At 35.3% G+C, this 17,105-nt stretch overlaps 1 protein-coding gene and 1 pseudogene across 1 annotated transcript in view; both read right to left on the bottom strand.

Moving 5' to 3' along the window:
* The window catches only part of LOC105304661 (inactive heparanase-2), a gene marked incomplete at its 3' end in the record, with an annotated part of 440,017 nt that overhangs the window by 46,184 nt on the left and 376,728 nt on the right, over positions 1–17,105 (bottom strand). The gene's annotated exons all lie outside the window — the stretch shown is intronic.
* On the bottom strand, positions 10,870–11,532 carry LOC111731045 (annotated as a pseudogene).

Here is a 17,105-nt window from a genome sequence, read left to right on the forward strand (position 1 = left end):
AAGAAAAAGGTAAATGCTAAATAATAATAAAAACAATAACTTTTATATAGAGATCAAGTTTGAAAAGCATTGCTCGCAAAGGTCACCTGAGATAATAATGTGGATTATATTACCAGAAATTGAAAATTGGAGATGACTTTGAATATCCGTATTATTTTCCTACATGCTATCAGGTATGATTTACCTCTGGTAAATCAGAGTTCTGATGATAGTAAATATAATGATGGTTTTATGAGATCCTGGGATCCAGTCACCTGTGAATTTCCATGTTCGGTAATCCTAGAATCCAAACTCCCAAATGATTATAATCAACACTCCATGTAATCTGAGGAACACAAGCAAACAGACGTGCTTACTGCATGAAGCCTTAAAGTCAAACATCTACGTTGAGATAATACAGCTCTCCAAGGGATCAAATGACACCAAAGACGAATGTATAAAGTTGTTGTGGCAACTGATCCAAAGTGTGGTCCAGCTGTTCCCAGTCTGTTTTCCCAACATCAGAGGCTGTTCGCTCAAGGCAACCATAAAAATACTTCCTTGCTCGTAAAAATAGACATTCTCTGACTTGTACGCCAGACTGTTCATCTCCTCAGGCCATGGTCTGCCATTACCCATTTGCTCTTGTCTTCTGCCCATCAGAGTAGGATTTGGGAAGAATTCTGCCAACAATTACACTTGGGTTCACTAATTCAACAGAAAGACAAGTTATCTCAGAAGAGCAGGGGACCATGTGACTCATCTACCCAAAGCCACAAACAAATTCAGTTATCTTTGAGACCTGCTTCTTTGGACCAGGTGTTTACACTCAGCCTGTCTGGGCAAATGCTTTCGAATACACTCAAGAGGAAATGGGCCTATTTTATTCTTTCTAAAAAACAGATTTTAAAAGATGCCTATTAAAAAGAACTGTGAGGGAAATAGTGTAGTGGAAATAGCATGGACTCTACTCTGTGAACAGACCTCAGTTAAATCCTGGATCACCATTTACTAGTCTGAGTACTTAGAGAAGTTACTTGCTCTCTCAGAAGCTTACTCTCCTCATCTGAGGAAGCTGGTGTTATAGTACTTGTCAGTGCAGTACTTCTCAGACTTTAAAATGCATATGACACCCGAGGATCTTTTTAGAATGCAGATGATGACTCAGTAACTGGTCTGGGGTGAGGCTCAAGAATCTGCATTTCTAACAACTCTGTGGCAATGCTGATGTTGCTAGTCTGGACCACATTTTGAGTATCAGGTTAGTCAGGTCTTTCAAGAGTTTAATTTTACATAAAGTGGCTACAATAGATGTAAGGTTTTCACATAATGTATTACATTAAACTCCAACTATGAATACAGAACTTCAGTTCCTCCAAGGATTTGCAGTTTGAGAAAGCTAAAATAGAATTTTAATAACATAAAATCTCCCACTTTTTTTCCTTCAAAAATGCAAAGAGATATGGAAAGGAAAATGGTTAGATTAGGAATAACAGAAAGCCTTCCCTAGAGGTGCCTGTGTTTTTGACTGTAGCAGCCTTTTAGATAAACGCTGAGAGATTGACAAAGCAACTGAAGACCTGGGAACAGTAGACACATCTCCAATTTAGCTTTAAAAAAAAATTAATATAACATAGTTTAAACTTTTTTTATGACTCTTACCAAGGAAGGAATTATTCAGAGACAATAAATATATTTTTTTCATCTCAAAGTACTTATGTATTAAAGTCAGAATATATAAGAAGGATAATATCAATTTCAAAATTGCTGTTCCATTCACGTGCTATGTGGATCATTCTGAAAAATTCTACAACATATTGAACATTTAGAAACAAGACTTCCATAAAAATGATAATTAATAATCATAACCAAAACTTACTAAACACTCATGAGTGTTAAGTACTATGCTCAATGCTTTATATACATCATCTAATCAATCTTCACAACAATCCTATGTGGTGGGAACTAATATGACATCTAAAACCCACTTCCATCTTGGAGCCTTTGATCTAGCTGCTCCCTCTGCCTGGAATACACTTCCTGAGGATATCTGCTTAGCTAACTCCCTCACCTCTTTTACATCTTTGATCAAATCTCACCTTCTCAAAGCTCACTCTATTTAATACTGCAGTCTGCCCTCCTTCATCCAACACTTCCTTTATTTCAACTTTTGACCTTCTAACATACCACGTAATTTGCTTATTATATTTATTGTTTATTGGCTTTTGACCTACTTTCTTCTTCCCATCAAACCCTACCTCACCGTCCCAGAATGTCAGCTCTACAAGGTTAGGGATTTTTGTCTGTTTCGTTCACTAATCTAACAGAAGCAGCTGGAACAGTACTTGTCACAGAGTAGGCACTCCATAAATATTTCTGAATACCTATTTTACAGTTTCAAAAATTGAGACTCAGTTCAGTTCAATGTTTGTACAAGATAACAAACGTTAGAGCCAGAATTCAAAGCCAGACGGTCTGACTCTAGACTAGTATAATACTTGTTTAACAGAGGAATAAAAAAAGTGAATTTCAAAGTCTAAGCTGGCATCCAGATTCTTTGATTTTGGGTGGGCTATAGTGTTATTGAAACAAGGACAATCAAGAAGGACCTGGCACAAAGATAGAAGGCGTGATCTTGGGATTTCAAGTCTAGCAAATCTCTGAAAGCTGTCCCTTTAATATTCATACATTTAGCAGGTGCTCTTGATATAATGTATATAATGTGTGTGGGCGGCTTTAATTAATGGCAGATATTATTAACTATGTACAAAGCCCTGGACCAGTGTTTCTCAAACTTTCCCTCCCTAGGCAGAAGAGACACTTGTGGGAACCTGGAGCTAATGCTAGATTGAGCCTTCTTTGGGGTTTTGTGTGTGTGTGTGTGTGTGTGTGAACACTTTGAAATGGGAAGGGAGTTGCTTACTCTCTGTCACCCAAATCAACAACAGACACTAAGACAGCTTCCATGGAAGTGATTGAAGGGAAGTGATTGAAAGGGAGGCACTAATGGAAGTGATTGAAAGGGAGGCACTAATGGAAACTATCGGGCTAAGAGAAAAGCTACTAGCACCTCTTGGACCAATGGTAAGGAGTCTACCACCTGTGTCACAAAAGAAGGCACTGACGCTCAAGGAGGTGCTGAGTAACTCGCCTGAGGTCACAAAGACAATTTGTGCTAAAGATATAAACTCAGTCTGTTAGAACAAAACTCAAGCTCTGGAGCACTTTTGTAAAGAACTAAGCACAGAGGACAATCTGGTGACTGCCAGAGAAGGGGAAGGTTGGGGGGCTGGGAGAAAAAGGTGAAGGGATGAGGATGTACAAAACAGTAGTTACAAAATAGTCATGGGGATGTAGAGTACAGCATAGTGAATATGGTCATTAGTAGTGTGATGGCTAAAGTGTAGAGACAGATAGGTGATAGAGTAATTGGAGGATCACTTCATAAACTATATAAATGTCTAACCAATGTATTGTATACCTGAAACTAATAAAAAATAGCACAGTATTTGACACCAGAAAATGCTCATTTAAAATATAGTACATATATACACATATATGTGTGTGGATATAGTCTTCCCATTCTTAAAAACAAAGAGCTCTTTGATTCTTCTACTCGCCTTAAAAAAGTTCTCTTTTTCTTCCTTCTTTTTTCTCTACTTTTTTTTGCAGCCAAGCTCCATATGTCATTTATGGCTCTCTTCCCTTCTTATCCTTCCCTTTTAAAATCCTCTGCAGCAGATATATGTCTAGGCATAGCTCTCTCTGGAGTCCACAAGGATTTTCTTCTTAATGTGATCCTTACTTCCTCTACCAGGAGCACTTCTTTCATCCCTTCTCTTCCTGAAGGAGAATAAGCATGGCTTGCATGATTGCTAGAGGGATAAACTCTTTGCACACCAGAAGCCCACTAAGCTCCCCAGGGGGAAGATATTGTCTCTTTTTTCTCCCTAGTTTTTCTATAATATCTAGCACAGTCCCTGAACATAGTTGGTGCTCAATAAATACCTTTTGAATGAATTAATAAATAAAACATAGCAGGGTTACCCCCAAAGAACCACCTAGACTTCTCCTTTGGCTAAAAAGACCATAAGCAAAAGCCGCAAAGCATCTGCAGAGTGCTATAAAAATGCGCGGTGATATGCTAAACATCTATATATTCTATAGTGAGACACTTTCAGAAACACAGAAATATTGGGAAAGATCACAGAAATATAGAAGAGGAAGAAGGAAACTCATACTGTGAGGGCTCAATATATTGTATGTATGTATGTACTGTGCAAAGTGCTTTTTGTAAATTACCTTATTTAGTCTTCACAACAGTTTTGGGAGGTAGGCATTAAGCTCACTTTGTAGATGAAAAACTGAGCTCTGAAGGATTTACTTTCACCCCAAAGTCTCAAATCTACTAAGGATCAGAGGGATTCTATCCAGGCCTGTTTTTCAAAGCCCTGTTCTTTCTACCAAACCAGCTTCATAGGTTCTTTGCTTCCAAAGTAGTGTTTTAAATATATTTTAACACACTTGCGAATCACTTACATTGTTAAATGGTTTTTCCAATTTTTAAATAAATTTTTAAATAAATTTGCTTGTACCTCTTAAATTGAGTATCTATGTGATGGATTCCTCTAGCTTTTACTTTTAAGCAGAATCTTTGCTTAACGAGTCATTCTAATGTCCCATTACTCCTGGCAAAGTTCATGAATTTCTAATAGGTACTCTTCTCAGAGTCATTTGCTCACATTTACTTATATTACAGGCAAATCCATAGTTGCTCTTGCAGTGACTTTTTAAAAATGTTCATTTTTATGCTTCTAAATGTATCTAAAAATCTAAATTATAAAATTGATCTTTTAAAATTGGTCTCTTTAAGCCTATAGCTGTAATATACTGCCATATTTCATTTTTCTGCAACAAGAGAAGTGCAGACTAAGACCAAGGAGAGAAAAATGCTGACTTTCATGTGAGAAAAGTTTATTGAAAATTAAATGACTTGAAGCTCTGACTCTGATTACAAGGGGCAGGAATTTTCTGAAAGCCAATTCCCAGGATAATTTTTCTTATATCTTTTCTCCTATCCATATGTCAGAAATGCTACTGAAGAAAGTTTCATGCCAAAAAATACAGTGATAAACGTATTCTTAGAAATCAGATCCAGGCAGTCATCTTCTAGTTCTCAAGCTTTAGAGTGTATCAGAATCACATGGAGGGTATGTTAGAATACAGATTGCTGGGTCCTGTCAGCGGATCTGGGATGGGGCTTGATAATTTGTATTTCTAACAAGTTCCCAGGTAATGTTGCTGCTGCTGCTCTAGAAGCCATAGGCTGAATGTGCTCTCCCAAGTTTAAGGGCCCAGGGTCTACTGATGCTCAGTCAGAAGACTCGAGGGCAGTAGTTCTCAATCCTCACTAAACATAAGAATCACCTCATGAACTTCTCAAAAATACTGATGCCTCAGTCACACAGACATAGATTTTTATTCTGTTGGTATTTGGTGGAGCCTAGGCATTGGGAACACCTGGGATTACCTAAACCTAAATTGATATATATTTAAAATGGATTTTATTTTTTGGGAAATTAATTTTTAATTTTTGTCTTATTAAAAATAATCCTAGAGGGGGAAAAAAAAGCAGACAGCAGGATTTTAGGTTAAATATTGTGGTTTAAAAAAGGGCATTTACTAAGTTTCCTCTGAAAACCTAATTAAACAGTGGTAATGGACCAAAAAAATGCATTAACCTACAAGGTCAAGAGAATAGGACAAAAAAACACAATAATAAAAATGTTGATGTTGGATAACAGAGGGAAGAGTGATAAATGACTTAGCTGAACAGAAAAGGCTGAATTCTACATTTGTGAATTCTTTTAGGGAAACCTAAAAGCAGGCTGCTTCATGCTATGGAATCCCAGAAAGTCTCAGGAGCTAGAAGATGCCTTTGAGAATGGGGGAGGGGGTAGGTGGATGGAAATAGGAGAACTGAGAAGCAACTGGCCCATGATTCTATATCAGTGTATATTAGAGTGTGGTCCAGGGACTCCTGGGGGTCTCCAAGCTTCTTTCAGGGGTCCATGAGACCAAAATTATTTTCATTATAAAACTAAGACAATTATTTGCCATTTTCACTCTCATTCTCTCATAATTATATAGTGGGGTTTTCCAGAGTCTATATAACATGTGACAATATCATTGCTCAGACAATTAATGGAATAAGTGCTTGTATATTCTTGTTTTCTAGACTTTTCTAAGGTATGATTTTGGGATATAAATGTGTATGCTTTTAAAGGTTAACTCTGTTCTCAATACTTTTACTGTGTTCTTACATGCTTTTTTCTATTATAACTGCTATAATCTGTGTAATCCCATAATCATCCAATAAGTTATTTTGATATTCTAATATTTTCCTTATGCTTATATGGAAATAAGAACGTTATGTTGTCTTGTTTTACATTAACATTTGCATTAAATTTTAAATTTAGAAAAACATCTTAAAGAATAGATTACCATACTGCATTGTCTAGAAAGGTACACAAGGTAGCTGAGAGACTGATAGAGCCTTCTATAGTTGACGTTACTGAATGCCTGCTGGATAAGACAAAGTTCATATCTCAGGATATTAATATCTGGACAAATCTATAGACATAGATGTTTATCTTGCATCTATTCAACATCAACACCAACTAAGCATTGATAAAGATCTTTTATATGAATGGCACTAAAATACACTCGGTATACTGGCACCAAATACAAATGGTTGGCACTAAATACAAATGGTGACGTAATATATGAAGTGTTAAATAGTTGATTTGACTCTTAAGGTTTGTACTGGAAAAACTATGCTGGCATTTGGACAGATGGTACAAAAGCAATGGGGTAAAAGTGCTGGCTACTTAGCACAAATCAGGTCAGGAGCATCAAACTGCACTTGTGATCGTTGTCACATACTTGCAATAAAATAAAAATGCCAGTTTCACATAATAATTCCTTGATGAAGTGATTAAATTTATTAATTTTATTAAATTTTAATCCCTAAGTACACATTTAAAAATATCTATGATTAAATGAGAAATATACATAAAAGACTTCACCTTCTCAGCAAAGTACGATGGTTGTCTCAAAGACAAACACTTGTATAATTGTTTGAGTTACAAACTAAATTGGTCATTTTTTTCATGGAACATTTTTACTTGAAACAACGAAAGACAAATTATGGTTATTCAGACTTGGGCATTTGGAAGACATTTTTCTCAAAAATGAATAAGGTAAGCCTGTCACTTCAAGGAAAACAATTGACAGAACTTGTTGCTCATTATAAATTTGAACTGTTAAGTGAACATTAGAATTTTAGAATATTTTTATCTGCTGCCATGAACTTGTCAGCTTCCCAAAACTTAAAGACTTTTCTAATTAGGTTGGTAGCAATATTAATAAATGTGCTTTTTTTTTTTTTTTTGCTATATTGTAATGAAACATGTCAATGTATAGAAGACCTGCATAATTCATAATTCAATAAAATAACATTTTCCAAATGATCAATGCATGATGTTATAAAATCATTCATGGGTAAAAGATACATTTAAAATGCAATACCAATATATTTTAATGCATCAGAATATGAAAAAGTGAATACGGCTTCATATTCCATATTGCAACTAATCTTTAAGAAATTATCACTTCATGAATTTTGGTGTAGTACCTGAGAAGAATAGCCACAATAATCTGTAAAAAGCTATTCACATACCCCTCTATTTTCTAGCTATATATCTCTGTGAGGGTATATTTTCTTTATATTCTTGAACCAAACAACGTATTGCCACAGAACATAGAAGGAGATATGTGAATCCACATATCTTCAGTTGAGCAACAGTTGTGGACAGTTAGGAGTCTGTAATGTAATAACCCATCCAGATCACCCAACATAGACCCCCACCAGTTGAGAATAAATGTCTAATCAGCTTTTCATGCCTCTCTATTAAATAGAAGTAGAGATCCAAGGATCATTTGACATTTAGGAAAATCTTTAATGTGAAAGACAAAAAAATAAAGACGGGAGGTGAAAGAAACATAGAGGGAAAAAAGTTTAATGTAGAAAATATAAGAAAATTATTGAAGAAAGGAAGGAAGGAAAGAAGGAAGGAAAGAAAGAAGAGAGAAAGGGGGGAGAAAAGAAGAAAAGAAACAATAACAAAGAACTAAAATTGATATCCTCAGAGAAAAACAAGGAAAAAAGCTATAAGAAGCCATAAAAAAAGGAAGTGTTGAGGAATAAAAAGAGCTTTTGAAAATTTGAAAAATGATAATAGAAATGAAAATTTCAACAAAAATGAGATGTTTAAGATTTATCAGAAAACCACAGAAAGAACAGGGAAGAGAAAAATATTTTTAAATTACATCATTGTTTGAAGAGTTCTGATATCGGCTTGTAAAAGTTCCAGAAAGAGAGAGCAAGAAATACATACATAGATACATACATAAAAAGAAATTGTCAAAGAAAAAATCAGGAAAATTTCCCTAAACTGAAGGGCGTGAATTTCAGATTGACAGGTTCTGCCATATACCTACTGAACAGAATAGACAGCAACATACAGGACCACTTGGGACAATAAGGTCTTAAAAGTACCAAGATAGAGCAAACAGGGCAAATAAAAGGATGGGAAATTTAAAGGGCACTGGTTTTCTCAATAGTTACAAGGAAAGTTAGAACAAAATGCAGCAAAATCATCAAAATCTGTGGGAAATCTGTATACTTCCAAAATATAAATCAAACTCCAATAAAAGGTCTCAACATGTTTACCTCTCATTTATCTTTTCTCAAGAATTTCCGGGAAAATAATGTTCCACGAAAACGAGGGAGTTAACCTCAAAAAAAGGCATGGATCCAACTAAGAGTCAAAAGGAATCCCCAGGATGATGGTGAAGGGAGCTCCCAAGACAACAGCTGTGCAGGAAGCACAGAGATCAACCAGTCCAGATGGGACCAGAGCGGGGGACTGCTCCACGAGAGTACCTACGAGGACAAGATGAAACTGATGGCTACCTTGGGTATTTGCACAGAGAGAAATATTTACCCCTCTGGTACAGAGTTTAGGGATGAATTAGGGATAGGTTAATAGGAAACTAGGCAAAAAAAAAAAAAAAGAGACAGTTATTAACTCCAGGGAAAGCAAAAAGTTGTGAAAGAAAACGTAATCATAGCACATCACTTTCTCTGCTGGGAATCATATTTACGTAGTAATAAAAATGTGAGTCCCAAGTTATGATTTAACCAATACTTAAGATATAAAATATTGGAGGATTGGAAAAGGTAAGTATGTCTCAATATGGGAGGAGTTAGGATGAATGAGAGCTAAATTCGCGTCTTCTATAGTAGAAAATTAATAAATAATATTTGAATTAGAAAAATATCAAGGAATAGCAGCATCGGATTGCTATTTAGAAATATGAAAACAAATATCAGAAATGGCTAAAATTATGATGATTGCTTTTGGAGAGGGGACATTGGGGTTGGAAGGAATGGAGCTGGGTATAGATGGTTTCTATTATAAACAAAAATGCATTACCTGCTGGTTACAGAAAAATTGGGAACTACAGAAAAGCAAAAATGAGAATAAGAGTCCTCATATTACCCATATCTAAAGATTAACACTATGAACCTATCAGTGCCTTTTCATTGAGATTATGTGCATTTTATATTATTGAGATATGATTTGTATATTTTATATTTTACTTTATTCACTTGACAAAAGCATTTTCCCATTTATTATGCTTTTCAAAATATTTTCACAATATATTATTTCATAATGGATAACATTATTTATTTAGGTGCAATAATTTAGACATGTCTACCAATATTTTATTATGAAAAATTTCAAAAACAGAAGCAAGCAGAAAGAATTATATAGTGAAAACCATGTATCAGCCATCATGGTTCTACAATTAACATTTTGCTATACGTGCTCTATCACACATTTATCAATCTATCTATCCCTCTATCCACTCATTGATCCATGTTATGTTTTGAGACATTTTAAAGTAAGTTGTGGACTTTGATATAATTTATCTTAAACACTATATCGAGCATACCATTAATGCTAGTTCAATATGTTTGCAGTTCTTTTTCTTAGGTAAATTTTACATACAATGATATGTATAAATCTTAACCATGTTATTTAATGAATTTAGACAAATGCATACTCATGTGTAACCCAAATCCCTATCAAGATTCAGATTACATTACTATCACCTCAGAAAATTCCCTCATGCACCTTTCCCTCTCAATTCACATTCCTACTCCCTATACCCACAGAGGCGATGTTCCAATTTAAAACATCTATTCCAGAATTTCACAGAATTGGAAAAATACAAATGTGCTTTTTTATATAAGGCTTTTTGCACTTAGCATAATGACTGTGAGATTAATTTATGTGTAGAGTATACCATTAGTTTGTTCTTTTATCTTGCTGAGTAGCATTCCTTTAATTTACTCTCTTGCTAATGAACACGTAGGCTATTTCTAGCTTTTGCCTATTATTAATAAAACTGTTATGAACATTCTAATGAAAAGTTTTTGTGTGATATATGTCTTCATTTCATTTGGGTAAATACCTAGCAATGGAATTACTTTGCCATAAGATAGTTCTTTTGTGTGTGTGTGGGGCGGGGGAGTGGGGGTGCGGGAAGTGGGATAAATAAGTTTAATGTGTTAACAGTAGGCCAACAGGGGAGAACACCCCCCAAGGCCCCAGCCCTTCTGCCATGATGTCCTGGGACCTGCATGCTTGAGCTAGTCCCATGCCTGCCTCAGCTCTGAGGCCCTCAAGTCCCAGGGAAGGGTGGGAAAGGAAGGTGGACATCTGGGAGCTCAGCCCCCAGTTCAGGGAGGCAAACAGACTAGTTGAATTTGTCCTTCGAAAAATGCATCTCCAGATGCTAATCCATGAACTTTTTCTGAATTTCCTGTTTCTTCTGCTAATCTGAAGTGGGCGGCCCTATGGACTTCTATCTCTGGTCTGGTCATACATCATGTTTTCCACCATGCTGACATGTCTCACTAGCTAGATCTGACAGCTAGGACACCAAGCGGTTCCACCACTCCATCTTGTTGATCTTCTCCAAATGCACCATCTTGCCATCCTCAGTGAGCCTTGAGCTCTTCTCTACCTTCACCTTGTTGTAGAGCTCTCTGTCAATGACTGCCAGCTGCCCCTTGAATCCCACCCAGAGGTGCTGCCACTGGATGTCCACTACCACATCCTTCTCCTTCAGCTGGAATTTGACACAGAAGGGCATAGCCAGATCCAGCTCCAGCAGGGTCTGGGTCCAGGGATAATTGGACAGGTTTGTCCCACTGCCAAGGTTGGCCTTCAGTTTCCCTTTGTCTTTCTCATCCTCCTCAGTCTCTTGCTTCTCTGGTGAGCCAAGGGTGCTATTCTCAAGCTGGGTCTAATGATTCTCTGCATCTTTTTTCTGGTCAATCTCCAGCTACAGCTTCTCTGCCTCCTCACTTCTCAGCTCCTTGATTTGGGGCCCAGAGCTCTTTGACTTGGCTTTTATATAGAGTTATATAAGAATTTGTCATATTTTCCAAAATGAGCCAGGTATATAGGGATATAAGAATTTTTAACCTGTGTCATTTTTTGGTAAATTGTATTTCTTAAGGAATTTGTCCTTTCGGTTGTCAAATTTGTTAGAATAAAATTGTTTGTAATATTCCCTTATTATACTTTTAATGTCTATGGGATCTACTGTGAGAATCTCTCTTTCATTCCTGATACTGAAGATTTATGTTTTTTCTCACTCTCTTTCTCTAGATAGGGGATTTTCAAATTTGTTGACCTATTCGAAGAAATACTGTTGGTTTTGTAAATTTTCTGTATTGTTGGTTTATTTTATGTTTCATTGATTTCTGTTTTTATGTTTATTTTCTTCATTTTACTTAGTTTGGATTTAATTTGTTCTTTTTCTAGCTTCTTAAGATAAAAACTAAGGTCGTTGATTTAGAATGTTTCTTCTTTTTTCATATAAGCATATTAGATTATAAAGTTTTCTCAAAGTTATACTTTTGCTGAATTCCACAAATTTTGATAAAATGTATCCTTATAATCATTTCAAAATATTTTCTACTTTCCCTAATGATTTCTTCTTTGATCCAAAGTATGTTATTTAATTTCCAAATATTTCTGTTTCATAGATTTTTTTAACAAGAAAAAAACTAAATTTTGGTAACAAAAAAAATACTCCATATAATTTCAATCTTTTAAAATTTTTCAAGACTTGTTTTACAGCTGAGCATATGATCTGTCTCGGTGAATGTTCCCTGTGCACTTGAAAAGAATGAGTGTTCCAATGTAGTCCACAAATGTTGATTAGGTCAAGCTAATTTACAGTGTTATTCAAATCTTCTATATCCTGTTTAGAAGATTTTTATTTTAATCTAGTTGTCATATTAATTACTGAAAGCGATATTAGTTAATATCCACCTCTGACAGTAGATTTATCTATTTTTCTCCCTTTGGTTCCATCAGTTTTTTTTCTTTGTGTATTCTGAATCTCTGTTATTAGGTACTGTAATAGTTTTCTATCACTGCGCTAAACAAATTATCATAAACAGTGGCTTAAAATAATCCAAATTTATTATCTTACCGTTCTGTAGGTTAGAAATTAATGTGGGTCTCACTGGGTTAAAATCAAGCTACTTCATTCTTCCTTCTGGAGGGCTATCTTCCTTCTGGAGTTGCTAAGAGAAAATTCACTTTTTCCAGCTTCTATAGGCTGCCCAAATTCCTTGGCTCATGGTCCCCTTCCTCCATCTTTAAATCCAGCAGTGGTGGGTCAATTCCTTCTCATATCACATCACTCCGATCTCCTCTTCTGTAGTTAAATCTCCCTATTCCTCTTCTTTTCTGACTTCCTCTTCCACTGTTATGGTTACACTGCATTCATATGAATAATCAAGGATAACTTCCCCACTTTAGGTCAGCAACCTTAATTCTCCTTTGTCATATAATGTGTCATATTTACAGGTTCCAGAGATTAGGATGCAGATACCTTGGGACAGGGGACCAGTGTTCTGTTCCCACAGTGGCCTACAGTTATGATTATGCCTTCCTAATGAATTAATCCTTCTGTCATTAGGAATAGTCTCTCTTTGTCTCTTGTAATATTCTTTGTTTTGAAGTCTACTTTGATTTTAATGTAGCTTCACCAGCTTTTTATGAAACTGCTTGCATGGTATGTCATTCTCATCCTTTTATTTTCAATTTATCTGTATCTTTACATCTAAAGTTTGTTTCTTATAGGTAGAATATAGTTGGATCTTCTATCTATATTATCTAGTCTGACAATCTTTACCTTTAATGATATTGTTTAGAACAATTATACTTAATACAATTATTGATATGGTTATGGTTAGGCCTACCATTTTGCTATTCGATTCCTTTTTTCCAATTTATTTTTTGTTAATCTGTTCTTCCTTCTTTGCTTTTTTGAGGTTAATTCAATATTCCTTAGTATTCCATTTTAGTTCCAATATGGCTTTTTACCTATACGTTTTTGTCATTACTTTTTAAGTGATTACTTACTTATGTACCTTACTTATCACAATCTTCTTAGAGTAAGTGTACTACTTCACATAAAGAATCTTACAACAATAAAAATTTCATTAACTGCCTCTTCCCTTCCTCATCCATTGTAGTATTATTGCCACATAATTTTACATCTATATGTTATAAACCACATAATACAATGTTATATTTTTGCATTAGAGTCAGTCATTTTTAAAGAAATTAAGAAAAAAATAGTCTTTTATATTTATCCACGGGTTTATCATTCCTAATGCTTTTCATTATTTTTTGAGATTCCAGTTTCTTCTGATGATACTGCCTTTCTGTCTGAAGACTTCCTTTAGTATTTCTTGTAGTACAGTTATATTGGCTTTCATTTATCAAAAACATCTTTATTTCAGTTTCATTTTTAAAGAACATTTTTGCTAGAGATAGAATTCTGGCTTGACTTTTTTCTTTAGCACTTTAAAAATATTGTTTCATCACCTTCTATCCTCTGATGCTTCTGGGGTCAAGTTAGTCATCATTTGTGTCTTGTTCCTGTATGTAAAGTGTCATTTTTGTCTGAATACATTGAAGATTTTCTCCTGATCTTTGGTCTCAGCAGTTTGTCTATGATATGCCCAGGCATGATTTTCCTTATATTTATCCTTCTTAGGGGTTACCTAGCTTCTTGGTTCTGTAAGTTAATATTTTTCACCAAATTTGAGAGTAGTACAGATTTGGTTTCTTCAGAAAATGTTTCTGTTCCATTATCTCTCTCTTCTCCTCTGGTCTCTAATTACACAGATGTTAGACCAGTTAATATTGGCAACGAGGTTGCTAAAACCTCAATTCTTCTGAGTATCTTTCCTCGGTTCTTTAATTGTATAATTTCTATTGATCTGTATACAAGTTCACTAACTCTTTCTTTTATAGTTTCCAATCTCTTGTTAAGCCCAGTGAGTTTTTCATTTTAGTTATTCTTTTTATTTCTTTAAGAATTTCATTTGGTTCTTTTTTATACATATTGTTTCTATTTCACCGCTGATATTTCTCCCATGGATTCACTCAATATGGACATTTTCCCTTTGATTATTTGAATATATTGGCAAGAGCTTCTTTAAAACCTTCATCAGGTAATTCTATTCTCTGGTTCATCTCAGGGTTTCTATATTTTCCTCATTCTCTTGGCCAGGAGTCACATTTTCCTGTTTCTTTGCATGTCTAGTAATCTTTAATTGTATACTAAAAAGTGTGGGTGATATGCTGTAGAGACAGAAGAGTATTGATTTGGATATAGCAGGAAGTTGAGTGAATGGCTGATTATCTTGTTCTTGCAGCAGCTTCAATTTATACCTTGTTAGGGTGAGTCTGTTTTGGTTACACATTAGACTTAGGGAAGATCCTTATCCTGGGACACAGATTTCATTCCTGAAGCATAACTCTTTTAGTTTTCACTGCAAAGCACAACATGTTTATTAAGCCTCTCTAAATTTCTGAGGTTTACATTCCAATATCTGTTTCTCAAGTGATAGCAGCTGAAATCTCTGTTCAATTTTTTAAGGCTTTCAGCTGTTGTTTTCTAGCAGGCTTCTTGGAGTCTCCCTTGAAAATGCACATTTTAGGGATCAGGCACAGATTTGAGGTAAGTTTAGCTTATATATATATTTGTTTTGCCCCATAGATTCTTCTTTCCTGTCCTCTGACTGCTTCTAACACCTCAAACCAATGTCACATGTATTTCATATGGGTTCTAGCCACCTCACACTGCATGGATTTTTAAGCAACCACAGATCTCACCAGTACCATTTACTTCTTTCAAGGATTGAATAACTTCTCTAGTTTTTGCTTCCTTTTGTCATTGTTGTGTGTGTGTGTATTTTGTCCAGATTTATCAGGGATGTCTGCTACAAGCTACTCCACCATTCCTGTAATTACAGCTTCATCTCAGCAACTCTTGCTGGGTTTTCTGCATGGGTTGGTGGGCAGCAGCAATCATTAAGTCATGTATCTTGGTCTTCAAAATCCAAGAGCCTAAACTTTTTAAATAAAATAATCTAATTATATAGATTTGTTTATTTATGACTTCAGACCCAGAGTTCTGGTCGTTCAAGCTCCAAGCCCAGTACTCCAGTATTGAAATCATTCTTTTGGCTACCTGTATATAGGTATATATTGACAATTCTATGTTAGTTATTTTTTCCCCTGATAATGACTCTTGATTTCCTTTACATTATTAAGACATTTTCACTCAGCATTTTCCAGGATTAGAGAAACATGGCATTTGGCTTTAATTTTTACCCAGTCCTCCTGGCCAAGATTTCCTGGAATTGCTCCCTGACTAGTCCAAGTCTTGACTGAAAACTATAGCTAAAAACTATAGCTGGAAGGAATAAATGGCAGATTCCAGGTGCTACATGTTGTCCTCAAATGAGTACTGATCCTGGAGCCAAAAGAAACACAACCCATTGCCTGCTTTGGGGCTATTTTTAGAGTAGTTGCACATCTTTATCTTGAGAATTGGCCAATATTTTTAAAGTAGCTAATAAACAAAATGTATTTATAAAAAATATATTTCTCCATTATAAAAAATACCGTGCCCACTTCATTCCATTTGCATTAAAAAGAGTGCTTGATTAGGGAAGAACAGCATTCTCTGATCTCTCCCTGTCAGCTATGATAATTGAGCAAGCCTTATATTCTTACCCATTAATATTTATACGCTAATCTCATTATTTTCCCCTACAAATACAAGTTCTTCAAGCTTCAGCCTTTATCCTACATTGTCCAGATAGCCTTTGGTGAGGAACCTGAAGAGGATTTGAATTCCTCCACTAGAATATAATATTTTCAGTAAAAGATCATTGTCTTGTTATCAAAGGCATCAATAATTAAGAGAATAGCCCTTAGAGTGAGACAGACCCAAACTTCAAGTTCAAAATTTGCCACTTTCTATGAAATCTTTGGATTTTACACAACTTCCTGTAAATTGCAGAAAAAATAGAGATAAAAATAGTCCCTACCTCATTTTATTGTTATGAGGATCAGATACAGTAAGGCATATAAGTCTGCAATAGTTCCTGCCATATTGTTATTATTATCATTGTTGTTATTTCTCCCCATAGTAAATGCCCAATAAGCAATTGCCTAAATAAGCACTTATTGGATTAAATAAATGCTACTTTGGTAAATGAGAAAAACACATATATTAAAAAAACAAGTTATAAAAAAAGAACTAAGAAAGAGAATTAGTGAAGAACCTATTTTTGACAGGATCATCAGGGAAGGCCTCTTGAAGATGACATGGAAGATGAGTCTTAAGAGAGAAAAAGGAGACAGCCACACAAAAAAGGGGGAGAACCTCATTCCAGGCAGAGGAATAGCATGCACAAAGATCTTGAGGCAGACATGCATATGAACTTTCTAAGAACTGAAAGACCACCAGTGTGTTGAGACAGATGGAGTAAGGGCAGAATGGCACCAGATGTGATCAGAGGTAGCAAAGATCAAACACAGAGGGCCTTAGAGGCTGGAGTAGAAAGTCTGGCTTTTGGTCTAAGTGCTAACACTGAAGGGTTTTAA

The sequence above is a fragment of the Pteropus vampyrus genome, unplaced genomic scaffold (genome assembly GCF_000151845.1).
Source record: "Pteropus vampyrus isolate Shadow unplaced genomic scaffold, Pvam_2.0 Scaffold348, whole genome shotgun sequence".
In the NCBI taxonomy this organism is placed as follows: Eukaryota; Metazoa; Chordata; class Mammalia; order Chiroptera; family Pteropodidae; genus Pteropus; species Pteropus vampyrus.